At 42.4% G+C, this 26,661-nt stretch overlaps 1 protein-coding gene across 2 annotated transcripts in view; it reads right to left on the bottom strand.

Annotated features, from left to right (window-relative positions):
• LOC108161526 (leucine-rich repeat and fibronectin type-III domain-containing protein 2) overlaps positions 1-3,851 on the bottom strand; it is a 65,002-nt gene extending 61,151 nt beyond the window's left edge. Inside the window, exons 1-2 of one of the 2 annotated variants that reach the window (XM_017295805.2) lie at positions 3,798-3,851; positions 1,477-1,994 (exon numbers count right to left, since the gene is read on the bottom strand). The gene's annotated coding sequence lies outside the window, so the exon portion shown is untranslated. Of the gene's footprint in view, positions 1-1,476; positions 3,637-3,797 lie in introns of those variants that run through there. The other variant, XM_017295806.2, reaches the window with a different exon arrangement.
• Between the last annotated feature and the right edge of the window lie 22,810 nt (positions 3,852-26,661).

Raw genomic sequence — 26,661 nt, 5'->3', positions numbered from 1 at the left:
ATTCCCCAATGATTTTCCAATGACTTTTTTTTTGGGTGTCTGTAATTTCCACGACAAAACCAAACTCAATTTCCATCAAGTTGAAAAACCTTTTTGAAATTAAATTAAGCTCTTAACACTGCCGGGGAAAAGCGAAACAATGCGCCACGTTGGGTGTTTCTTTTTCCCGCTTTTTCACACAGACAGACAGACGGACGTACGGACAGACAGACGGACGGACAAGACTGTCAGACACAACAGAGACACTACTGACAAAACCCAAACCCAAACCGAAAACCGAGACCATTTCCGCTCGGAGATTTTGGGCTGCCACCGAACGAACAGAGGAACTCAATTGGGCAACCCTCTCGCGGCGGGCAGACACTTGTGCATATTAATTGCTTATTGAGCAGAATTCTCCCTGGCAGCTCCTCCTGCATATATACAATGCGAGAGGCAGTGGGGCACAGGGGGAAAATGGAAGGAAAACAACAAGCAACATGAAAGCACAAAAGTACCTTCGATATTCCGACTAGGGTTACCCAGTAGTCGGAGGTATTTTTTGGACTGAATGTGCTATACAGGGGAATATCCCGCTCTATAAGTCAATGAAACAGATATGCATCTATATATAAATTTATGGCATATTTTTACTGAAGAGAATACCATTTACTTTTTTACAATATTCCGCTAATTACAATCCTCTAATCCAATAGTTCCTGTAATCATCTAGTAGTGGCTTTTTATGAATCATATGTGTAGAAAATACATATATTTTTTATATCTAAGAATAAGGAGACCAATATCTTTATTTGGGTCTCAAAACATACGGTTTTTCTCTGGCTTTTGGTCATTTTGGGTTAAGTTGCAACTATTTCTGTACCCTTAATATTAACCAATATTATTTATAATTTTTTTTAAATCAGAGCTCAATATCTTTATGATAATTTATTTATGACAATTTATGAACATTTTCAAAATGAAATCGTTAGATCACTGAGCCTACGATATGAATAAATATTACATTACTAGGAGGCAAGGCCACTACACACTCGCTTTGCTTGTGCGTCAACCCCTGGCTCACTCGCTTTGCTAGAACGATGACGACCCAAAACGACCTAGAACAATTCGATATATGCACCTTATTGTGTCTCTAGCTTTAATAGATCCGAACCGTACTCCCATATCTTAAATTTCCAAGCACATTTTCTTTTCCTTACATAAAACCCGATAGCTTATTACACTCTTCTTCTCTACATTGACAGGGTATAACAGAATTGTTTGGGAAAATCCTCAGGCACAGCCAAAGCCCTTTTTTATTATTATTCTTTATCAGTTTCAATCACTCAATCGCACCCAGTACCCCGTACCCCGTAACCCCGCACCCCTTAAAGCCGCACCACTGCTCCTGCTCCTGCTCCAGCTCCTGCTCTGGCTTCCATTCATCCGGCACTCACTCACTCGCTCATTCATTCATGCAGGGTCTCCTTTTCTCACCTGTTTGTTTTGTTGTTGTTTCTTGTCACTAGCCTCGGTTTGGCCGTACACCTCCTCCTCCTCCTCCTGCTGCTGCTGCTGCAGCCACACTCCTCTCTCTGCCGCTCTGCCTCTCTGTTCCTCTCACGTGTCGAAACAAGCGTTTTCCGGCCTGAGTTTTTCGTTTTCCAGAGGGGTCGCGAGGTCTGGGATTCGGTGGTAGCCCTTTTGTTGCAGCCACTTGTGCGGCTCTCTCCCTCTCTCTCTCTCTTTTTTCGGGGGGCCCTTTACGGGTTGACAAAATGCCAAACGCCTGAAAATTCCTTTAGTTGTTCGCCTTCTTTTTTTTTGTTGGTTTTTATTTTTATTTTGGTTTTTTTGAATATTCAGTGGTTTTTAGGTGACTTTTTAAGGAATATTTTTGGTCGTTTGTTGGCTACTTTTTTAGGAGATATTTTTAACGTTTTTATTAATTTTTTTTTGGGTCGTTTAATAATTGGTTTTCAGTTTCCGCGCGAATCTTGAATTTGGTTTTGTTTCTGTTTGATAAAAAATTTTGGTTTTTATTGTTGCTGTTCTCGTTAACCTTTTCCGCCGTTCTACCGTTCTACCGTGCACGTGTTTGACTTTTCATTTTCCTTCTGGCCTCAGCTGTTTTTTGTGGCAACCTGTTTGCCCATTTGGTGGAATGTTTCCGTGTGGTTTTCCCCGCCCTCCAAAAACCAACCGAGAATGAATGAATGAATGAGAACTGGGCCTGGAATGCCACGAATAATAATTATGATTGCCAGTCGGCCAGTCCGGCGATAAATGTGAAATGTTGTCTGTTTGAGGCACATGCTTTTATAACGAATTTAAAGGCTTTTTTTCGACATAAAATCTTGTTTTGGTTTTGGTATTTTATTTGATTGGAATAAATATCAGAAAAGGGTTTGGTTTGGAATTTCACTTCACATATTTATTTGCGGAAAAATGCGTTTTGTTTTTTTAGCCAGTTGTTCCATCGAAAGAGTACTCAAACATTTAAAAATCGTACTCGTATCGGTTCACAAGTTACCAAATGCATGGCAAATCAATTGATTTATTTATTTGTTTGTTTGGCTAGGCCAATATTTATTTGATTTCTACTCTACGCATATTTTTCTATCCAATTTTCTCTCTTCGCAAGAAATGAACGGCTGTAAAATCAGATTCCAGAACCCAATCAATTAACGGGGGTTTCGGTTTCGCTACAAGAAGTCGGTCAATCCATAATGTCTGGCCATATACGTATCTATGTATGGGTGTGTGTGTGTGTGTGTGTTTTCGATGGGTATTTGTCTGCAGACAGTTTTCGAGCCAAGTTTGCTTTAAATTTAATTAAGCCTTCTTCTGCTTTGATTCTGCTGCCTTTTAGCTTTTTATTTATTTACTTTTTTTTTGTGAAGACCAGGCCCCAAGCGCGAAGCCTCCCAAAGATGGGGTGAGCGCAGAGACGCAGTCGGGGGGGACTGGGGAGTGGGTCTGGGACCTGCCGAGTGGCTTTCTAAACACAAAGATGCACGCTTGGCTGGCGCTGCCCACTCGAGAACATAGTAGTAGAAATGTGTGGTTTTTGGGACGAAGTATTGGATACCCTTGAAAAACTATCATGAGAAGATGATGCAGGCATGGGATTTGGAATCGATTTGGCTAAATTTATCTACCACTTTTCGATGGAAATTTCTATAACCTTTCGATCTTCAGAAACAAAAAATGACAAGGAATGGTTTTTCCCACCATCAAACCCTGTCTTTATAGCCTATATATTATATTCTCTATTCTCTCTTCATAGGCCCCAAAATAGTCCGCAACCATCATACCCCACCACTGCAGGGGTATCTCAAAAAAGCCAGCAGTGCTAGGCGGCCGTGGTAGCGGCAGACCGCTAACGGTAAATCAAATGAAAAACTTCTATTGATACGGTGCTGAGAACCAGACGGAGACGGAGACGGCGGGGAGACGGGAACCGGTGACAGCGACTGTGACTGCGACTGCGACGACGACGTCACGGCGCGCGTTTAAGATTCCTCTTAGAGCCGGAGACCCGCTGCTGTTGCTGCTCTTCGAATCGAGTTCAATCAAAGAGCATTAGATAGAACAGAACCCAAAGATGTTTGTGTGGAACAAAAAACAGGTTCTCAAACAGGATAGGATTTTTTTTTTTTTTTTTAGATATTTTGTGTGTTTGAATTATAAATAACAAAAAAACACATGCAAAATTAACACCAACACATAAGCACACACAATGGTTAAGATGAGGGGATGGCGGGGGTTTAGGGAAACACAAATGTTTGAGGGAAAGAAACACGCTTTTCACATACTCTCTGTAACGACCACGACTCTGCCGCTTCGATGCGACGCGCTGAACCGCTGGCAGGTGACTGAAAGCAGCAGGCAGCAGACAGCATATTATATGAAGATAGTGTTTTCCAAACATTTTTTAATAAAGATCAAGATCAAACAAAGATAAAGATTAATTAAGATCTTTTCTCAGATTGATATGTTTTTAGACACATTCATGCATATAATGAGTGTCTTGCGTATATATCTCGATCCCGATACCCATTGTTGGTTTCTGTAAGAAGACCACTACCTTCAAAATACCGTTGAAATACCTTTAAAACAGAGACTGACTGGTTTTGGCCTTTATTGGTGCATTAGATGGAAAACATTTGATCAATTCTAGAACATCCATTTCTCCAGGGTATGCAAAATGTTGTTCAATCCGTGCCATGTTGAGGAACAATGCTGCTCGATTTCTCGGCACTTGAGTCTGGCTCATACAATGTGAATGTTGCCAGCAACATAAGACGAGGAAAAATCCCTCCACGAAGAGAGGATATACCATCACAAAATATAGAGAAAATCCCAAAAAAGAGAGCAAGTCCCGGCCGGCACGTAGCAGCAGCAGCCGAAGGCCCACTGCTGGCCACTGTTAGCGCCGGCAGAGCTGAGCCGAAGTCAAAGCAGCGACGCAACAGCAAACGGAGACTGAGCTGCTGTTAACTTTACAGTGGTTCGCTTTTGCATGCCGCTTTTTGTATGTTTTTTTTTCTCGGGTTCGTGATTTGGTTGCATTTTTTTGGGAGGTTTAATAACCCTGCGAAAAGTGTTGGGAATCTCCAAACATGCAAACACATTTATTGGCTGGTCATTAATTAATTAAATAAGCAAAGTGCAACAATTATCCGCTCGTTGGGAGGAAATGAGAGGCAAACGATTTTGGGAAATTATATAAATTTTTATATATTAATTAAAAGTAATAATTATACAAAATTTGAACTTTAACTGGATTTGGATTATGGGTATTGTAAAATCTGACTACAGAAAATAGGTGATTCGTTTTTGAAATTCAAGAACATCCATAAAGCCACGGGGCAAGCCACTGCACAGGAACAGAGAACCCAAATGTTTCTAACATTCTTGTATGTTATCTTTAACAGCCGGCTGCTTATAATTACAGCCGGCTGTTCGTTTAGCCTGCTGCTTAACAGCGCCTGCTTACAGCAGAGTCCGCGCTCCGCACAAAACCCCCAACAAAACTGTAAACGGAATCCCCATAAATCCCACATGCCACGCATCCCTTCAGCCAAGAAAATAAAAACGAAAAGAACTAAACTTTAAGCACAACTAATTATGTAAGAGCAATATATGTTGGCAGCTTTAAATAGTTGCCCGTTAAGACGTGCCGCGAAATACCTGAAATACTTCCCAGTTTATGTTTCAGCTTTGGTTCGAGTTGCAGCTTAAAAGATTCTTCAGAAAAGTTCAAGCACGCTGGAGCTTAACAATTTTGATTTTCCTCTTACGAATTTTTCGGAAAAATACCACTTATATGTTGTACATGGATTTATGGTATTTTGTGGACTTTGCAGGATATCTGTATATGTATAACTTTAAGTGCAGGACATGCTTTTGCAGAGAAATTGTGAGAATTTAGAAGAATATCAGGGGATGAAGAACATTTCATGCTTGGAAAGGCTTCAACCATAGATTTTGTGGAATATATGCATGAAAGCTAAGGCTCTTCGTGAATTTTAATTTGGTTCCGGTGTTCTGTAGGGAATAGATGCAATTTTGCATGTTGAGACATTCTTTTGGTCATTCTAATATATTCTCTACTCTACAGAACCTGGAAACCTGCTGTTCTCTAATTCTTTAGGCGGTAGGATACTTTTTTTATGGGTCCTCCCTTGGCGTCCCAAAAAATCCTCCTTGACGATGTTTGACTGTATTCCCTTTTTGGAACTAAGTGAATTCTCGGTCCTGACCTTCAGTGGGGTTTCCATTGCTGCTGTCTTGAGGCCTCAAGGCTGCACTTGTCTCTTGGCTTTTGGTAATTTTCTCGGTATTTCTTTTTTTTTGCTGGTCTCGCTTTCCGCTCTTGCAGGTGACGTGGCATATTAGCTGCGATAAAAGTCGCAGAGGCTCGACAACAAAAGGATATCCGGCTGAAAGAGCAGAGCAGGAAGATGCGTTGCGACGTGGGGCTTACAACGTGCCACCTGTGTCTGTGTCTGGCGCTGTCGCTGTCTCCGTCACGCTCTGTTAGATTACGCCGAATATTGCTGAAAAATTAGCGCATTAAAAATGGATATGACTGGGGCGATATCTTAATATGGGCTACGTGAGGGAGACTCACGGGCACACTCACTCGCTTCCTTCCTCGGCCGCCCTGAAAGTCAACAAAATTAATGTAATGCCCCGACATTAACCTGATTTCATATTTATTCTGGAAAAAGCATACAAATTGCGCAAATTGTTTGCCCAAACGTGGGACCCCGTACCCCCTGCTCCACCTGTTTTGGCGCCATTCGATTATTTATTTAGCATCTAATCCTAAAACACAAGTGCGATACCCGTATTTATTTAGTACGGTTTTAATTCGCTTTTTAATGTGAATAATTTCCGTAATTGATTATCGAATTTTCATTCGAAAATTTAGTAGAGCCCGTGAATTTATGGTTTGTATTGAAGGCCAGGAATGCCGCCATGAAGCTCGCTCTATGGAGTGTGCCTCGGATGCGGTGGCAGCTGAAGTGGTGCCCCATTGCGTATCTGCACCAATATCGCCTACTGTCCTATGGTTAATTCATTTGGTATAAGGATAGGATCACTTACGGAAACCTATATGGAGAAGTGCCTTTAGCCTATCCCGGCGATCATGGACTTCTCTCGACTCTTTTTCAAAGTCCTTTGAAAATCCCCAAGCTGGTTGTGTTTTTGTGACATATATCATTGAATATGGGTGCATATTTATGTTGAAATAGTAGGTGCATGATTGTTCCCAGTCGTTCAAAAAGTGTCGTTCCCGCCAAATAATTTGGAACTTCTAAACCTGGAATTTGTTGTTCTGTCATGGTTAAGCGAGGGCCAGGAAGCTACTGAAGCTATAGGACACAGAGGTCTACACAATACTAGAATGTTGCGCTTCAAAGAATTGTTCTGCTGATGGCCTATTCATAAGCAGTTCACCCGAATCGTTTATTTGGCAACAAACACTAGAATTGTAACCACGAAATAGAGGAGAAAAACACTCTAGCAAGGCTTCCATTTAAGGCAGAGAAAACGGTGGTCAACGAGGAGCCATTGTTCCAGAATAAAGTACTAGAATTTTGTGCAATTTTACAACAAATTCATCGATTTTCGTCTAGATTCAATCCGACTTACAGATTCTTATGTATTTTGGCCATTGAATCTCTTCAAAGCATGCCGCTTCTTGAAGGCTTCTCAGGTTTTTTTTTTAGGTACGGCTTCTGCTGTTCTACCTACCTACTGCCCGATTGTAGGACCCTAGAGCTCGCATTAATTCCAGGGAATCGATTCTCGATTTAGTATAAAGTCTGCCTTCAAATCAAAGCTCTTCTAATGATAATGCGAGTTCTTCTCAATAAATGTATTTAAATGTTTGCTCATTTCAAATAAACATACAGACTCTAATGGAGTAAAAGTTGATCCTTTAAGGTTTCTGCCCATCGAAAGAGCTTTAACATTGATTCACATTTTCTCCGATTTAATTGGTTTCCGTTTCGGGGGTACCTCAAAAAGTATGCTAGAATTTGCACTTGAAAATACCCAGACATCTTCTTTAACAATATTTCTGTTTCTCCTATAAATGTTTACCCCATTTGGATGCATGTTTTTCCCTTCGGTGTCCACATCTATAGATCCTTTTCCTTCATTAACATCTGTCGCAAAAGATTCTCACTTTCTAATTGAAGTTGGATTCCTTGACTCCACCCGGACTCCGACTCGGACTCGAATCACATTTCCATTTTTAGTTTTTCTCCATTCTTTTCCATGGCTATTTTCTCCTCACTTCTCCTTTTTTTTTTGCTTTCAGTTTGGCTTTTGTCCTCCTGTTTCTATTTTTTCTCCAGGCTTTTCGGTATTCCATTTCGATTCTCTTTATCCCTTTTTGTGAGAATTTTCATTTCTTTTGTTTCTTTATTTGAGTATTTTTTAGATGAGTTTTTTGGTCTGTTTTCTCCCGATCCTTGACTTCGTTTTCTGTTTTTTTTCCAGGTTTTTCCCTTCCAATCTTTGACTTATTGATGTCGACGAATCGTTTATCCTTTTTGCATTCTCTGTTCCTCTTTTTTGCATTCTCTGTTCCTCCTTTTGCACTGCTCTCTTAGCCTTTTCATTCCGGTTTAACTGGCATGTAATAAGCCTCCTTCCTTTGTCCGTCTATCTTCATCATCCGCTCCCTCCTGCACTCTTTAACAACTTCAAATAATCTCATTTCGTGCTCTTCTTTTCGCACCTTTGCTTCCCTGCCTCCGCCTCCGGCTCTGTCTCTGCCTCTGTCTGTGGGATGAAGGTGAATGCCCCCCGCCTGCCACCCATTAATGCCAACTCATTAGACGCCTCTAACCATAATCGCCACTCTGTGGGCCAACTCCTTGGAGGGCAACCCATTCCACCCGCAAAACAGGGGGAAAACTTTTATCCCACCAACAAAAACAGACAAAACAAAAGAGAAACACGGCAGGAGGGATACTCCCAGGGATCGAATCTGCGGATACCCTTGATGGTTCGCTGTTTCTATAGGATAGAGTCGAGCTGCGGAAATGGCTGGACAATAAAAGGTGAGAATATCCTCATATATTCCTTAATATATTGCAAGTTCTCCTGTTCAACTATTCCACATCGTAATATCCTCTAACAAGGGTACAAAAAATGAACACCCCATGGCGAAACTCATCCCAAATGCCTTTGGACACGTAGCATCGCATAATTACAACTTAATCGGTTGACAAACAAAGCAGACGCCGCCACATAAACAGCAATAACAACAAAAGTCGTATCCTTATAGAGAGGCAGAGATGGAGAAGGAGTGGACAGCGGGGGCGAGTGTCTGGAAGATTAACAGAGAGCAGAAAATGGGGCGGATTAAGAGAGAGGGAGTGGGGGAGAGGGAAAGTTGGTCCAAAGTTTTAAATGCCAAGGTCCAAAGTCACTTTAAAGACTCCTTGGCCATGCGGCTATGGCCATGTTCGCCCCTTTATTGTCACGCCCCTTAAATAGTTAATGGGAATAATGTGTGCACCAGAGGGGCGCCACAAATGTTGTACAAAAGGAAAACCCCGGGGGTACCTTTAGGGAGAGACTCAAGGGACCCTCAGCCATTGGGGCATGCATCATTAGAGCTAGGATCGATTAGGATTCGATTTTATACAGGTTCTTGCAACAAAGAGTACCAAAGACTATCTTCTTATGGGGAATAAAGATCTAAAGTTGCTTTTTCTGAAGCACAATTTCTGAATATTACTAGATATTTCTCTTAGGAAAATGGAAGTCCATTTGTCATTAGATTTTAAGGTAAATTATTAAAAAGCACTTAGCAGGTCCTGTCTAATTGGCAGCACAACAAATTAGTGTTTTTCATGGACCATTAAGGAAAAAGCGGAGTTTACAAAAACTTGTAAACAATCTTAAGAAAACAGAGAATAAATAGAATACAAGATTCGTTTAAAAAACCACAATGTTTTCTCACTTGTGAGGGGAATATTCCAAACTACTTTTATTGGTGGCTGAAACAAAGCTGAAGTCCAAACCCTTCCTTATTTCCTAGTACCTAAACACACCTACAGCCCTCAGATGTACAAACCCTAGCAATTGCCACAGAAATATCTCTACAACCGAACCTCTCTTTCCAGCCTAACAAAAACACCCAAAGAAATGTATTGTATCCTAACAAAACATAGCCCAACCTTCCCCACCCGACCCTAACCCACCTTAATCTATTCGAAAACCTATAATCCTTTATTAGATGTTCTTAACCCACTTTTAGGGAAAAAACCCACTTAACCGCCCCTCGTGCATGTAAAGATGTTAATGTCCGAGGGGAGCGTTAGGGCGAGGGGTTGACAATGCATGCAAAAACTATTTCCATGTTAGGGTTGCCACCCACACCACCGCCAACGTCGCCACAGAGTCCGCAAAATGAATATTTCATGACAATTAAAATGTTAACTCTGTCAAGCGGCACGCACAGGCGAAACCGGCATTAGGGAGCCAGCTCCAGCCAGCTCCAGACTCCCTTCGGAGTCCGAGGCACACGCCCCGAACACCAATAAGCCCGCACTTACACCTGCCGAAAGCCCTTTGGCAGCAGCTGCCAGCTGCCACATGCAACATTCGGGCGAATAATGTTGCGGTCAATTTCGTTTCGTTGGCTCCGGGACACACGGGCCCCCCAGTGGCACGCCCCTGCAGCTCCTTGGCTTATTGGCATTAGTCAAGACTGTCGATGCGGGGTGGCCCAGTGGCGGTGTGGCAGTGGCATGCATGATTTGACAGTGGAAATGCTTCAAAGGCGACAGCCTGGCCGCTACTCCATTGTCGGATGGGATCACCATGAGAGTCCTAGACGGACAGCAACCTGCATGCATCACTTCATTAGGCATATCAGTGTCACGCCGCCTCACTCTCTCTCTCTCTCTGGGGCTCTATCTCACTGATTCTCTGGTTCTCTGAGTGGCATGCATCAATGTCCGGCTGCAAAGCCACAGAACAGCGCTGTTGCATTAACATGCATCATTTGTCAATGTGATCAAAGAGGGGGGAGGGAGGGAGAGTGATGGCCAGTGCTGCCTAATTGTTAAGGCACCAGCAAACGTGTGAAAAGCAGGATTGGGGTAGTCCAGCCAGATATTTGCTGATTATGACACTGAGGCTGATAACTGACGCATCGATGGGTGGGGAGGGGGCACACGATGTCAGAAGTCAAGGATCATCAGGCCATGCGAATGGTCAAAGAGCTGGCAGTGTTAACGACACCGAATGGATGGATGGATTGGGCTTCATCGCTCCCAGATCCCTGTGGCAACAGTACCCTCTAATACCAACCAACAGACAACTGTGGATATCCCCGAAAAAAGGCTAAATGTTAGGAAACATTGCCCATATTTATAGTTTCAAAATTTATAGTCTCAAAGCCAATAAACAAATATTTTTCAAGTCAATAAAAACCGATAAATATTCTCATGCCGGTTTAAAGATTAAACCAGAATTATTTGCCTGTTCAATATCGACTTACCTTGTTCGGCTTTCAGGCCATTTGTTTTGGTTTCATCGGGGTTATTGTATGTGTATCAAAACGTTGTCACTGAAATGGAAATATAATTAAACAAACCGCAAAAATATGTATCGTATTGCACGCCCAGGACACAGCAGTCGGCCATTAAAATAACACATTTTGCCAATTATATTTAGAAAGTTTACCATTCAACAGAATGGGATAAACAAAAAATTACACCAAATCCCAGGCAATTAATTATTTAAGTATATATTTATTTATAATTAACAGCAGGCATTTGTCTCCATATAATTGGGGGCGTGCGAGTATGGTTATCAATTATTCAGTTATTATTTTGTTTACTTATTGATTGGCAAACGGAGGAGCGTCCACACTTGATGCCAATTCGGAGGTGGTGCTCAGGGGTGCACAAAGAGTGACAAAACAATCCCTAGACCTCTCCGACCAGCTCGAGGGATAGTTTCGAAGCCCTGTTTTACATCTCCAGGCCCCACTGTAAGCAGCATGTAATTCCATAATTGATTTTGAACTGACTTCGGATTTTCCTCGATGTCAATTGAAACGAAAGTGAAACGGAACGCCTGTCACGGGAAATGTATTTACATATTAATTATTAATTATTTCTGTTTTTCTTTACTGATTTCGCTTTTTTCTCTGCACTCTTGTAATTGTGCAAAATTATGGAAAATTATAGACAGCACACCGGACCGACATGGCTACATGACTACATGGCGTATGCGTAATTGGGCAATTGAAATGCAATAGAAATGAATTATGCAAAAGCCTGCCCGCCTGTCCGGCCGGAATAAAGTGCAAATCAATTTGTATTTCGCACTGAACTGCAATCGAATTAAGTAATTTTTCGTGTACTTTTACAAAATTAATTGCAGGAGAAATTATGACTAAACATTCAGTTGGAAATCATTGGAAAAATCTCTGCAAATATCTGGTGAATTTATGCGCCAGCCAGGGCACTATCTCTGGCCAAAACGAGGCACAAAAGCCCACCATAACTCAAACTGGCTAATGGCCAGGCACACAATTTGCCGAAACATTGAAACACTCAACATTTTTGGGTCAAAATTTGCCACAGCCGGAGAAGGCGTCGGTCTCGGCCCATAAATTAACAGGCCAAGTGCCCCTGTGAGTGACCCCTTTAAATGATTCCGCAAACAAAAGGTTGAACCAGAAACAGGAGCCCGAAACACCAGTCCGAGCACAGTTGAGGTTGAAACAAAAGACAAAGAGGCTTATCAATAAAACCATATGTGGGTGCAGTATTCTATCTGCAGGGGACAGTAGGCGACATAGCTGTAGGCTGTGGGAGGCAAGAATCGAGATCTGTGGGGGGAACACCCTATTTGCCTATCTTTCAACCATACACAACCGTGACGCACTGTACATTTGACACTCTTTCGACTGGAGAGAACAATGAAAGACAAACATACTGGCTGTGTCGTTATTCTACGAGTACAGGAGCCCCCCGGCTGGCACAGCAATAAAAATGTAGCATATTCGTGCCAGATTCCATTCTGTTGTATCTTTATGGATAGAACCCCCCTCCCCCTCCCACCGACCACCGAAAAATGCAGAGCATCATCATTGTGAATATCTATAATTGTCAACGAATGTTGCCCAATTCCATAGAATTCCATTTGCATAGACTTTCCGACCAGTCATTATGGCATGATAGCGGAACAGGGACGACGACGATGATGATGATACATGGAAGGGCTTACGGCTCCGTTCTCCGGAATACTAATCGATTATGCAAAATAAAATGAAATAAAATAAAATGCTTGGCAAAGCGTTAAGCAAGACAAAAATCCACTCAATGAGCAGCAAAATGTGGACTCATCGATGGATACTAGGGGCAAAGAAATTGTTTTGCCACTCATCTCCGATAGCAGGGATAGCTGGGGGTGGGGGGCAGAAACCCCAAAGTCAATTAAAGGATTTCCAAAGCCACCCTTCCACCCACTAAACTTTATTGTCACACATTGGGGAATGTCTGGAATGGTGGGCAGGGGGCCTTGGAGGGGGGGATTTGGGTAAAACAATGCAGAGGATAAACCACAAAAATGTATTGTAACCTGCCAAATGGAAATCCAAGGCAAGCGGTCTCCACTGTGCGGTTGAGGGGAGAACTTTTTTCAATTCTCGCTTTCCCTGCGGTTCATTGAAGGTCTCCCAAAGACAGGATTGTATGTATTTGATTTGGGGATTATGTGATTGATGGAAGGGAATATTGTAGGGGATATACTGAAGGAGTGTGCTAGGGATAAACAGTACTATTGGGAGGGATTTTGTTATACTTTAAAGGAACCAATCCATTGTCCTTCACTTTGCCAACTATCTAGTACTTCTACTACTACCCATCGTTCCGCGTTTTCGAGAGGTGACTAAGCCTATATTGACTCTACTTCCGCCCAACCATTCGACAGCCTTAAGTTAAGTGTTCTATCCACTCCATTCCATTCCATTCCATTCCAATCTGTAAACGAACATCAACAACACAAACAATTTTAAAACCCACCAGCCCAGGGGATATTGTACTTCCCCCAAGAACACACAGAAGGATGGCACTCCTGTCTGTGGCTGGACTGCCCGAATGAATGACTGACTAAGCTGCTCAATGGACCCGTTGCATACGCCTCCTCTGCGACCGAGTTGCAGAACGGACATGCAACACTTTTCTTGCTTTGTGTTGAACAGATTTCGAGACGCAAATTGATTTCATTTTCGTCATTTCGGCACAGGCCTCTTCAAAACCGAATGTCGAATTTTTGGATATTTCTGGGTGTCTTATTGTGTCCGCCTGTGATTGATAGTGGGCGTGGCAGAGGGCGCCATGTCATCCGATAAGTTATGGTCAATTGGGTTCTGTTTGAACTGCTGATGTGTGCACTGCGTCTTGGATTTGGATTCTGTATTCCAGCTCTGGACTCCGACTCTTTGTTTACTTCGATCTCTTGTGGTTTTTCTCGGTGAACAATTTGTTGTTGCCGGACACTTTGACATTTGACATTCTTGTGGAAGTTTTCAACACAATCTTTGGATAAAAACAAAATAGTTGTCAATTAAGCAAAACGAAAAAAGAACAGGACACTGGAGTGCCCTCCAATAATGAATGATGTGGTTTTGCTGCGGCTAAAGTTCAGGGCTTACAGCCGATGATAGATGGGGGCAGAGTGGGCGGAAAGGAGCATTGAAATGTTGTTTGTGGTCGAAGGATATCGGCAGAGTGGCAGCAAACTAATCAGAGTGAGTGGATGCTCCAAATTTAGATTAAATGTGGAGGCAAGGAATCTCCATTCTTTCCTAACTTTCGGCAAAAGTTTGAAGAAACTTTCCTAGATCTGGATCTGGGATAAAGATGGGAGTTTATGAGGATAGAAAGTTATATTTATTAAGAGATTTGTATCACCTTTTTGATTTAATTGAAATGTGTATAAAGCGTGACTGCCTGGACGAGGAAACCTCTACAGAAAAGAGGTCTTTGTACAGCAGATGTCTCTCCTCTTAAAGAGGTGTCTCTTTCTATCTATAGTCCTCCCTTTTATCTACATGTTATGCATGTTTCATGCCCCCAATTATGCCAAACTGTACACAGTTTGTGTTCTTATAGCCCATGAATTTGTACCTCATTCCGCATTCGTTTGTTTAAAGTCTTCTCCTTCGACTCGCCTCGACTGGTGTCGAGTGCGTTGCATTATCACGTTCCCGGTTTTATGTGCTATTAAGTGCTATATAAGCTTACGGCCCTTTAAAGTATGCTATAATCTTCACCGCCAACGCACACACCCACAAGTAATGGCCAACACTTTGGGTCTGGTCTGCTTCCCGCAGTGGATTTGGCCAGAAAGCACAGCCCCATAAACTTACTTCAGGCTGGGGTTTACTTTTAGCCAGACAGACAGACATTCAGGTTGCGGGGCAGCGCACAATAAAGCCGTTTTTAATACTAAAATATAACCAGAATTGGCGATGGGTGTTGACCTGGCTCAAAGGCCCCACCAGGAGGAGGAAATGCAATTTAAGTTCCCTTTCTGTAGGGCAAATATTCCTATTACTGTGCAGGAACTCTATCAGGCTTACAGTTTCGCCACGCACTGTCCTGGCACTCTGGCAGCCGGCAACCAATTGAATTTGTCAGCTTGTTGACTCTGTACTTTTTATTGTCTAAGAATTGAACAAATTCGATTTGCATAATAAATCAAATTTCATTTTACCTTTTCACTGAATAATAAATTTAATTACGAATTTAATATGGCTACGGCAAATGTTGAACAATTAAGCTTTTAATTTATTGATTGGACAAAATGCTTTTTTTAAATTGAAATGGAATCCAGCTAGGAGAAGGATTAAATCATTTAAAATGGGATTGACAAGTGATGGAAATTGGAATTGATTTAACACCAAAAAACTCCACCTCAAACTGGCATTCCTTTACGGGGAAATCAGGGATCTCTTCACCCAAACTATTCCGAAATCTCTTTATCTCTTATCTCGTAAATCCTTGAAGAGTTATTTGATTAAGTTCCTGAGCGAAACTTGGGCGAAAAACTCTATGTTTTATGAACTTTTAATACGAGTTTCTGTTTTGGGATGATATTTGGCAGCACCTTTCAATTCATTACCAACTTTATATGGGCCCAGGCCCAGGCCCAGGCGGAACTTCGGGCTGGACCCACAAATTTACGCACTTTTGCCCGACTAAAGACAGCGGCAACGAGAGTACAAGAAAAATATAAGACTAAAGAAAAGAAAAGAAGAGAAAAGAAAAATATGTGTTGCATCCAATAAAATAAAGTAAACTTAGGTTGACTTTTGGATAGTGGGGCAGGGCAGGGCAGGGCGGGGGCACGGAGGGACGCCATGTGCTGGGCGAAATGGAGTCGAAAGTAAAAAGCGAGTCAATGTGTGCTTCGCTTCTGTTTTTCTAGCCAATATATAACTTGGCATTAAGCGGGACAGAGATGGCTAGAAGGGGGCCTGAACTTGAGAAGTCAAAAACTCCAAAAGAGGGCAAAAGAGGGAATGCAGAAAGGAATGCACACAGAAAAAAATGTGTAAAGTTGCCATTAGACACCAAAATCTTGTGTGTATTTCGAAACACAGTTTTGCAAGGTCCTCTTTATCGTTAATGGATCCATTATCATCCAATATAGCAGTGTTTATTTTTCCCAGTGTAGTGTACGTAAGAGAGAGCGGAAGGGAGAGGTGCAGAAGACGTTTGCTTGTTTTGAACGCACAACTTTGGCGCTGTATCTCCTTCTGTTGCTGCCTCTCCTCTGGCGTTCTTGTTGCCACTCCTGCCCCCTGCCCCCTGCCCCCTACTGCCCCTCCCTCCGCCATACATATATTCTGCTGTTATTGGTGTTGCCTTGATAAAGTTTAACTAGCGCCAAACACAAACACAATACACACGCATGCCGCGAAGAGCAGCGCAACAGCCGAAGAAACGAAAGGAATGCATCAGAGATGTCCTCCTAGCGGTTTAATGTCTAGGAATCGGACCTGTTGTTTGCCGTTACTACACTGGGCGACAAAATTACAACTTTTGAATGAACATATTTTCTATGTACTTTCTTTGAGACAAAAATAAAGCTTAAGGCTTTACTTCCCCAAAAAGTCGAACTCTTCTATTACGAACTTTGGTACAACGAAATTTTCTATACATCGAATTTACTTCCTGAACACTTCAATTTTATATTTTGCAAAAACGAATTCTATATAACATTTCCGCTTAACGTATTCCCCTTGAGTTTTGCGGTATGGAATGTCGACTGTACTTGCAGTTTGCAATATAGACACAAAATATTTCTTAAAAATTCCAAAACTTTGTCTTGGTGGCTTTGCTTACTTTCATAATTTTTACTCGGCATCTGCATTGCGGATATCCACACAAATTTATAGATTTAAAAGAGAAATGTAACACCTTTCACAGGATTTTTGTTTCGTGCCGATGGAGGGGATATATCCTGCATAAAAAGCGACCCAAAGTTGAAGTTTTCTACCAGTTTTGAAGGTTTCTTCAACTTTCCATCAAACTTCTTAAACAAAATTTTTCTATTGTATGGTCCTATTTTTAGACATTAGTTCTTTAGTGGCATTAATTCTCAACAAAATGAGCTACTAAATATTAAAATGTTCCAACGAATGTCAAAGGTACGAATTACTTAGTAAATCAATCAACTTCTAGAGCATTCGTTTGTAGAGAGAATCTTATAAAACTTTTATTTTGTAGTCCATTAACTCTGTAAATCTGTACATATCCTTGGCTATTTTCCGGCTAGAGCTCAGAAGCTACCTCCAGCTAGGTCCCTGCGCCATCACTGCCTCAGATCGCTGCAGAGGGACGGCAAAGGAATGGAACAACAGGCAGAAGTGCGAGTGCGAGTGTCGGATTGGATGGTAGCGGTATGTGAAAAGTTTCTCCTTTGGCCTCCGTTGTTTGTGTATTTACTTGGATGCCGTTAAGTTTCATTTCCGTTTCATTTCATTTCGTTTTATTACTTTGGTCAGTTTTCGTATCTCCTGCACCCCTCCGTCCCGTTCTTTGGCTACTTTTTTCACTGCTTTATCTTCGGTTTTTATTCATGTGAGTTTTGAGTTCGAATTGATGTTCTCTCACTTCAGTTGAAACCACTATTTGCTCTGCTGCTCCCTCGCTCCCCGCATTTAACCCTCTGCTGCTCCCACTGCACTCGAGTTAATTGAAAGCTTAACCTTTACATGCACACTCTTTGGGGGAATGAGGGGCCCGGCCACACCCCTCTTGCCAACCATGTAATACCCAATGTCAGCGCAATCAGCAAGACGCCCACTTGCAGCAAATGATTCAAGTCATTGAGACCTCGGGAGCGACTTCGTCATCGTCTCTTCTAATTGCCGCTGACTTTTCCTCTTTGCCTGCATCTCCACCGACGTCTCGAGCCTCTCCAAACATCTTTGGGCCTCATTACTTAAGCACGCGCTCTAAGCGATTGCCAAGCAACCAAGACCCCGACCCACGAATAAGGTCACTTCTCGAGGAGCAGCAGTTTTGGTTATGTCTTGGGCGTGTGCTCTACAACCAGTACAAGAATATTCCACATCCAACATTCGACTTTGTCTGGCTCTTTGTTTTTTTAGTTGGGCGTCATCATTACCGTCAGCCAGTCAGCCGTCTTGGCCCCGTCTTGGCCCGCAATTTGCCTGCCAACTGGCATCGTTTTGGCTCAACTCCGAGACGGAATGTCGCCCACAAGACGAAGCTTACTTAACTGGCAAAAGAAAAAGAACAGAGAGGGTATTGGCTGGAAGCACTGCTGTTCGAAAGACTGCATTGTGCATGGCAATGCACTTATCCACAAGAACTGGCCCAAATGAGCTGTTAACTAATTATTTTCTATTGAAATTTATATAGAAATCATTTAAATAACTCCACAAATGACAAACAAAAGCCAAAACCAATTAAAATCGTATGTGTTCCCAAAACTAAAACTAGTTTTCACTTGTTGATGATGAAAAATCTGTCTTAAGTGGGGGGTATTTATATTTATATAATTTCTTTTTCTTTCGAGTTGAAAGGCTGGATGGAAGTCTAGTTCGTGCCAGAGATCAGAGCAATTAGTGAGAGCTATTAGCTGTCAAAGTCATTAAGCCCGAAAGTGTCTCTGGGGCGCCCTCCAATATGACAAATCGCAAAAGGCCTACGACAAACATCAAGTGGATTTCATCTACTTCTGCTTTCAGCCCATTCCAAGACATTCTTTGGGCCAGCAAAGGTAATGAACACACCTTGTGCCGCGCTGAAGCTCTTTAGTATGCAAAATTCTCCAAGGTTGGAGCTTTAATTAATTCACACGCCAAAAGAGGAGCAGCCGTCGTCGTCGGTGTCGGGGTCTCTTCCAAGCAATTGTATAATTAGTGTTGGGGCCATCTCTCTCTCTCTGTCTCCATCTGTAGCTGTATCTGTATCTACACGCTCACCCACAGACCCGGGGCTTGGGGCACTCCTCCTTCGAAGGTGTTCAATTACACAAATGAATGCAGAGGAAAACGTCAAAAGCGAATTTCAACGAAAATATTTTCCACGCACAGCCTCAATAAATTTAAGTGTGCCACGAAGTGGGCGCTGACCAGCCGCGCCCCCCAAATACCCACCAAATTGTTTCATTGATGGGCTTGAGTTGGGTAGCGGCACTCGAGTTCTGTTTTTCTTACAGAGGGTTGGGTGGGGCGCCTCAATCGCTTCAAGGTGGCATCCATTTCGCGGGGGAGTCGCACATAAATAAACAAATATTAAAGGCATTTGAATTGCAGATGATAAATCAACTTTAAGGGTACGAACTGAACCCAAACCGAAATCGATTAGGTTATGACATTTTACTGGCCTTATCTCTGGGGTTTTACGCAGAAAGTTTCAGGTGGGAATACACCAGTACAGAGGAGATGTGTCTTACGTCAATGGCTCCTCGTTGAGCAGCTTGGAATGGAAGCATTGCTGGAGGGTTTTTTCCTTGCCCTCCTTGGCATTCAAGGCACAGTACGTTTCACCATCAGGTGGCCCATTTGACATTAGCAGAAGTCTGTTACACACGGATTCCAGGCAAGAACAAAGCCCTCCTCGCGTCCAACCAACCGAGGGGCACTGCCACACGACGCGTTAGCCGAATCTTTCGGAAAATGCAGGAAAGATAGGTGTTAGACTGGTTTTCGAGGTAACTTAGAACTATACTTACTAAAATTACTAACTAACTATCATCATCAGTAAACTCAAGCCTGAAGGTCAAGAACTGAACTAAATTTTAGGCTGAATTATTCACATCAAAACGCACTAAAATGTGACGGATATTTGCATTCAAATCCAATTAAAATCGTACTTTTCTTAGGACTAAATGATAAAAAAATAATCAAGATTATTGAAATTATTCACATCAAAACGCACTAAAATGTGACGGATATTTGCATTCAAATCCAATTAAAATCGTACTTTTCTTAGGACTAAATGATAAAAAAATAATCAAAATGTGCAACACGATTATGACGATGGTATGGGAATGAACCAAAATCTTGGAGGCCGAAGCTAAGAGGCTCTACATATTTTTCTATATTTGATTTCTTATTGAAAATGGTTTAGAAATCATAAATTATTATATTATTAGTGGAAATGATACACAGATATATGATATATAGATATAGATAAATCTAATATACAATACATTAAAATGAAGACGACTTCAGTACATCTTTCCTTGATAAACCTGTACCACTTTCTAGTGATGCAACCAAGTGTACACCATTATAAGTTGCATGCCACAATTACACTTGAGGATTTCAGCCATTCTGTTATTCTGCCATTCTGTCATGTGAAAGCCGCACGAAATCTGCATAATTCAGGTCACACGCATCTCGATTGCAAAATCGGCAATTTGGCCGAGGTTTCAACATAAACGAATGAAAAATGGAAATCTTCTTGTGTTTCTTTGGGCAGACACCACCCCCAAATGCCTCCAAGAGGGTCTCGGATTGTGTGATTGTTATTGCCGGTGGTATAACAACTTATCACACAGCTTGCCGCCGCTTTGGAGCTTCTTGCAACACCAGGCGCAATTTGCAACAGACAGAGACAGAGAGAGAGAGAGACAGAGAGAGAGACAGACACTCGTAGAGACATAAACTGAAACTTGGACACCAAAAGCATATTGCAATTTGTTGGCTTTGTACCCTGGAAATGAAGGGACTGTAAAGGGAGTCGAAAGATTGGAGGCGGGCTCCAGAGAGACATACTTTTAATAGAGTATGGAATGGTCTATTAAATATTAAAATACTACCTCTTATTACTTTTATAAGAGGGATCGGTATACAGTGATTCCAATCCTTCTACAGCTACACCTTCCATAGAGAGAAGCCCTGTGAAATCGACCTCAGACTCTGCTCAAAACTCAATCCAAATCGAGGCTGAATATATCCATTATGATCTTTCCAGGGTATCGTTACCTTCGTTACTTGTTCCTGACCTGTATCTGGGACCCTCCACAGCAGCAAGTCATAAAAATAACAATAATAATAGAGCTAAAAAGTACATAAAAATGCCGTACAAATAAATTACTAGCGCCTCTTGTACATCTCACCTTTATATTTTTATGATTTAATATGGGAAAATGTTTTGTAAAATGACCAAAAAAAAGCAGCAAAAAAAAGCAGAAGCGAAATGAAAACAGATGCAGAGACACAGCCGACACCCAGCTGTGGGGGGCATGTGGCAGGGAGTGGGGAGTGGGGGAGAGTCTGGCAACACGTGAACAATATAATCGCAGAAATTGTTTCTTTTTTTTTGCTGTTACTCTTCTGGCGGCTTTTCCCTGTTGGCTCTGCCTCTGTGCCACTCGAGCCGGGCCGGGCCGTGCCCCGTCAGGTGTTTGTGTGTGGCATCGTTTATGGGGCAACAAGTGCTGCTCTGGCCGCAACTTGTTTGTTATTTGTTGTTGTTGAGGCATTTGTTGAAGCAACGTAATAGACAGCATTGCTGATAACCTGTAAGCGGCAACAAAAGTATTTTCCAGGCAGTAGTTTTAATGGAAATTACTTGTATTTCGATGGGGCAGCTTTAAGAGTCGAAGTATTTGAGGAAATCAGGGAGAAATGGCTAGTGTTTCTCCCCAAAAGAACTTACTACTGAACGATTTGGATAGCAAGCCCGAAAGGGATTGTTATATCTCTACTATATCCTCCTTTAGTTAAAGCCACCAAGAATATCCTCCCTCACCCCTCAGCACTTCTCTAGCCTCGAAAATGCTTCCCTTACGAATCCTACTCCCCTGAAAACGATTTGGTTTCACTATCCAACCATTTAAGAAACAGACAGACAGAGAGGGAAAGAAGTAAAGGAGGATGGTAGACAGAGAGAGAACTTGCCCCAAAGGTCTCGCCACTTTCAGCCTTTAAACACTGCCACTTGCCGCAGACAAAACTAGGCCCAAAGTGTGGGGCTTTGGGGGCTCAAAAAGAGAAGAAAACTAATCAAGCCCCGCGGCTTTTGGCCGCAACTCCGCCATTAGGCGGGCGGGAAATGTAGGCCAAAATCAAGGCCCACATAAAAAGACGCTGCAGATGGGGGCTGGGTGTGCTGGGTGGATCACGTTCTCTCTGGCCCGACATCGTGGCCAAATCTCATCAATCAAAATCTTAGTGTGATAATAACGAGAGAGAAATCACAAAACATTTCTTTCAACTGGGAGCCAACTAACCTACAAATTTAGCCTGAGATGGGGCTGACGATGATGATGATGTGAGGAGAGACTTTGCTGACGTAATGTTCCGCCTGTCTGTCAGTCTGTCTGAGGCTTTTTCGGGTCTTTATCCTTCTGTCAGACAACGTCGCGCAATTTCCCATCCAGAAAAACGCTGGGGCTGGCCGCAGACAAATCGAAACTTCCGCCTTCGCATCCACGTCCACGGCCTGTCCTGGGCCTTAATTTGAAAGTTAAGCGTTATAAACACGTTCATTTAACGCCGTGCCCCATGCCCCATGCCGAACAACTTTTGCCCTCCAGATACGTATCTGGGATCCAAAGCTAATGTTGCGCGATTTCGAAACACAAATTGCTGTCATTAAAATCATTTCAATGCGAATAAAAGTTGGGCAGAAAAAAACAGCAAAGGCATTACAAAAAAAGTAAGTAAGTAGAAAAGAAAATCAAATGAAAATGAAAATGGGTAGGCAAAACCACAGCAAAGATGGGACAAGGGACTGGAGTGGGGTCCACCAAATTGAAATTGTAATGAAATGAAAGCAACAGAAAAAACTGCGGCCCTGCAATTAGACTCCAGCTTGAGAGTCAAATGAATGTAGATTTTAGTTCGGAAAAAAGTTCATAAATATCTCATTTGCGATTTCAAAGAACATATTGTAACGAGTGGGAGAGTAGGCCGATTAGTTGCGGGTAACGAGTGACGAGTAGGCCATGCAATTAGACTTCAGCTTGGAAGCCAAAGGAAAGTAGATTATAATTTGGAGAGAAGTTCATAAATAATATTGTAATGAACGGGAGAGTAGGCAGAGTGGTAACGAGTAACGAGTAACGAGTGGCGAGTAACTAGTAACGAGTAGCGAGTAACGAGTACGCTGTCATTTGGCTGGAATTAGTCAGTCGGAGCTCCCAGTTTATTCGGAACGGAACCTTAGGTCCCCTCGGAAACAAAGCCTTCTTAAATTATAGAAAACAACTTTCTGACTCTGAACTACGAACCGTAGAATTATGACAATATTTTCTCTTTAGAGGCCATAGAAATTTGGGCTGTGCCATGAAGGGACCTATGAACTCCTGGGTGGGGTTTTTAGGGGTATATTTTTACGAGTTTTCATTCTTACAATTCCGCTCCTCCAAGATATCAATTAACTGATTACGAACGGAATAAGCCAACCAGAAGCTTTGTGGTCTTGTCTCAGAATTCGCCTTGACATGAGCTTGAAAGCATGTCCCCAGCGGAAACGGAAGCCCCATTCGCCAGGGAGATCATTGTGTTGACCAGAGTAATGCCTCAATTTAAATTGCAATTGCTGGCAACTTCAGATGCACACACACACACACCACCACACATACAGTCCGTGTCATAAATGTCGGCAAACAAACGAAATGAACTGGAGCAGGACACGTCTCTCATCTCAGGATGGGATTTTGCGAGCCACAATCCACAGAATACACAGAATCCAGAATCCTAATCCCACTTCAGCCAGCGGGAGGTTTGGCATGAGAGATGCCTGCGGATGGCTGCTGGGGAATGACTTCAGCTATAAAATTGGAAAACGCCAACCGCACAGACACCCGGGAAGAACCCACCGGATAGACACACACTTGACATCAGCGTCGTTGCGTTTGACAAGAAAACTGATTTGTCATTGCCGTAATGAGCTCGGGGCTTTGGCCGGGACTTGGTTTGGTTTGGTTTGGCTAGTCGTACCTCAATGAGAAAGCAAAAGTACGTAAAGTATAAAATGCAATAACCATTTGCCATTAAAAACAAGTGTACGTGTAGGAGAAAGATTCCATAAAACAGGAGACGTCAGACAGCAGACACCAGACACCACAAGAGTGTGGCGAAAGGTGAGGCCAAGGAGTTTGTATAGAAAAATTAAGAAATAATGATCGAAATCAAAGGGAAAAGCACAGATATATTAAGTACAATGTCCATGCTCCAACTACGAATTCTGAAAAAGAAATATATGGCTCACCTTCTTCGAATGCTGCCTGCCAAGGGTGACTGTGACATCACCATGGGGGGTCTGCTGCACGTATATTCCCCGCAATTCTGTTGCAATTTTCTCATTAATCCCCCCATAAACTTCCGACAGGGAGTCAGCAACAGAATACAAGTATAAGGATGTATCTACCAGATCAAAAGGGCTTGTGATGTGCGGCAAAATCGTTCAGGAGTTGACTTCAATAAAGATGGGTAGTCTTTGAAAGAAGATAGGGAGAGATATGCTATAACATTTGTAAGCTCTAGAGTACAGAACTCCCTGAGGATATGTAAAAACCTAAATCTATTTGTTTTTATTGATTTACCAAATTGAGCGAATTATAGGACTGTGTTCTGTCTTCTCTTCAGTTCTTAAAACAGTTAAATGCCCATTAGGCTGGCTTGAAATGGAATCATTATTGAATTCCCGTTCTTATATATGTATCTGCCTCACCTCAGGTGCTGACTTGATTACTTGTCAGTGTGGCAGTGGATGCTCCATGGATGCCAGAATGGAGCTTGTTATACAACCATACTCGTGCAGACACACATTCGTACGCATTGCCGCAAGGTCAACAGGGTCGCAGTGCATTTAAGCGTTGTGGCAAGCACACACCCACACACACACACAGCAGCTAACTAACTAAAACTGGAGAAGAGCTTGCCAGAGAGAGAGAGAGAGAGATGGAGGGAGTGGTGTATATACACAGAGGTAGAGGTGGGAGGGCCCAACCTTTGGGTACTAATAAATTCAGCTCATGAACTGCAGCTCCGGTAAGAGCATCGCATCCCATCCCGCATCCCACTCGTACGAGAATACCACTGCAATTACCGAGTGGTAAGCGACAGGCGAATGAGCTACGAGCACAAACAAGTACTTTCCTCAGCCACTCTGAAAAGTTTTGCACCTCTTCACGCACTCGTCGCATTAAAATTAAAATTAAAATCAAAATAAAGTTAATTATTTCGCAGCGAGAATTGGCACAGTTTGTTTGGATTAACTTGTTCCAATTTGGAGTGGAGTTCCAACTGAAAACAAAACTGTAGCCAGCGTACTCGAAACACGTTCTATATTGCAATGCGGTTGGGCGACAATGGATTCTGTGCCGGCATCCGGTTCGGACTCGGGTCGGGCTCTGTTCTGGTCCCGTTCTGGCCTGGCTCTGCCTCTGGTTTTGGCCGCGTTCACAACTGTCAGCAGCCAACGGTAGCGCATCGATGATGGCCTGGTCGGGTTGGGTTGAGTCGGGTTTGTCTTCACTGGCTCTGGCTCTCTGGCCCCTTTGCTGTCGTCTGGCCATGTCAGCAATTAGATTACAGAGTCTCTTCGGTTCTGATTGTGTGTTATTTAGGAGAACCAGGGCTGGCCTGTGTACTCTTAGGTGGCTTATGAACACTGAATATGAGATGGACTACTCGATAATAATAATTACTGGAAATAATTAAATGGAATTTTATTGACTTTGAAGTTTCCCAATATTTGAGTGTTTAAAATTGTGTAAAAAATTGTGTCATGAAAAACTTTTATTACGAAGAATATCAAGAAATTAAAAGATCTCAATCGGTGGGAAAATATTCCTTTTTTTTAGTTTTTCCTAGTGCTGGGAGCGATTACATAATTTGTATTTGTTTAACGGAATTTTATTAAGACGAATGTAAATAAAATACGAGATCTCAATCGGAAAAATAATTCAAAATGTTGTATTTTTTATTTTTTGTTGTTTAGTGCAGTTAACAAAAACAAGTTTACTATTTTAATGGCATCGTATAACAAAAATGATAAAAAACTAAGAGATCTCAGTCGAGAAAAATATTTGATTTAATTTTATTTTTTTTTTTATACACATTTTTTATATTTAAATTAAATTTTTTAAACAATTTTTTTTTTTATATTAATGGAAATTGCATTTCCCACGTGCCTCCCTGGCAAGTGTGATAATAAATATTTTCTAAGGCAATCGTCAGCCCTGCCATGGCCAGAGTATGCACCTGCCTGCACCTGCCTGCTGACCGGGTCTTGTTTAGTTAACTGCATGTATTTTTTCTAGAGAGAAAGAGGGTGGGGGGGGGGGGCGCCTGGAGAAGAGCAACTGTCGCATCTGTAGTTGCTGCATTTGCATGGCAGCTGTCACTGGCACAGTTACACATACGACGCGTTGTACATGTCGCTCATATGCCGCATGCCGCATGCCAACGCCCACCAGCCACCAACCACCCACAAAGCCGCACTATCCACCGCCCACTCTTGTTTGCGCACACGGCAACGTGTTGCATGCAAATGAATTCCGTGTTCCGTGCCTCGTTTCGTTCCTGTTGCGACTGTCATTCTTGTTTGCTTCTATCTCTATCGCTTCCTCTCTTGCCGTCCTCTCTCTCGCTCTGCCTGGCACCGCTTGGCCCTGATTTATGGC

This window comes from Drosophila miranda, chromosome 4 (genome assembly GCF_003369915.1).
Source record: "Drosophila miranda strain MSH22 chromosome 4, D.miranda_PacBio2.1, whole genome shotgun sequence".
Lineage (NCBI taxonomy): Eukaryota > Metazoa > Arthropoda > Insecta > Diptera > Drosophilidae > Drosophila > Drosophila miranda.
This window is presented reverse-complemented; position numbering and strand designations above follow the sequence as displayed.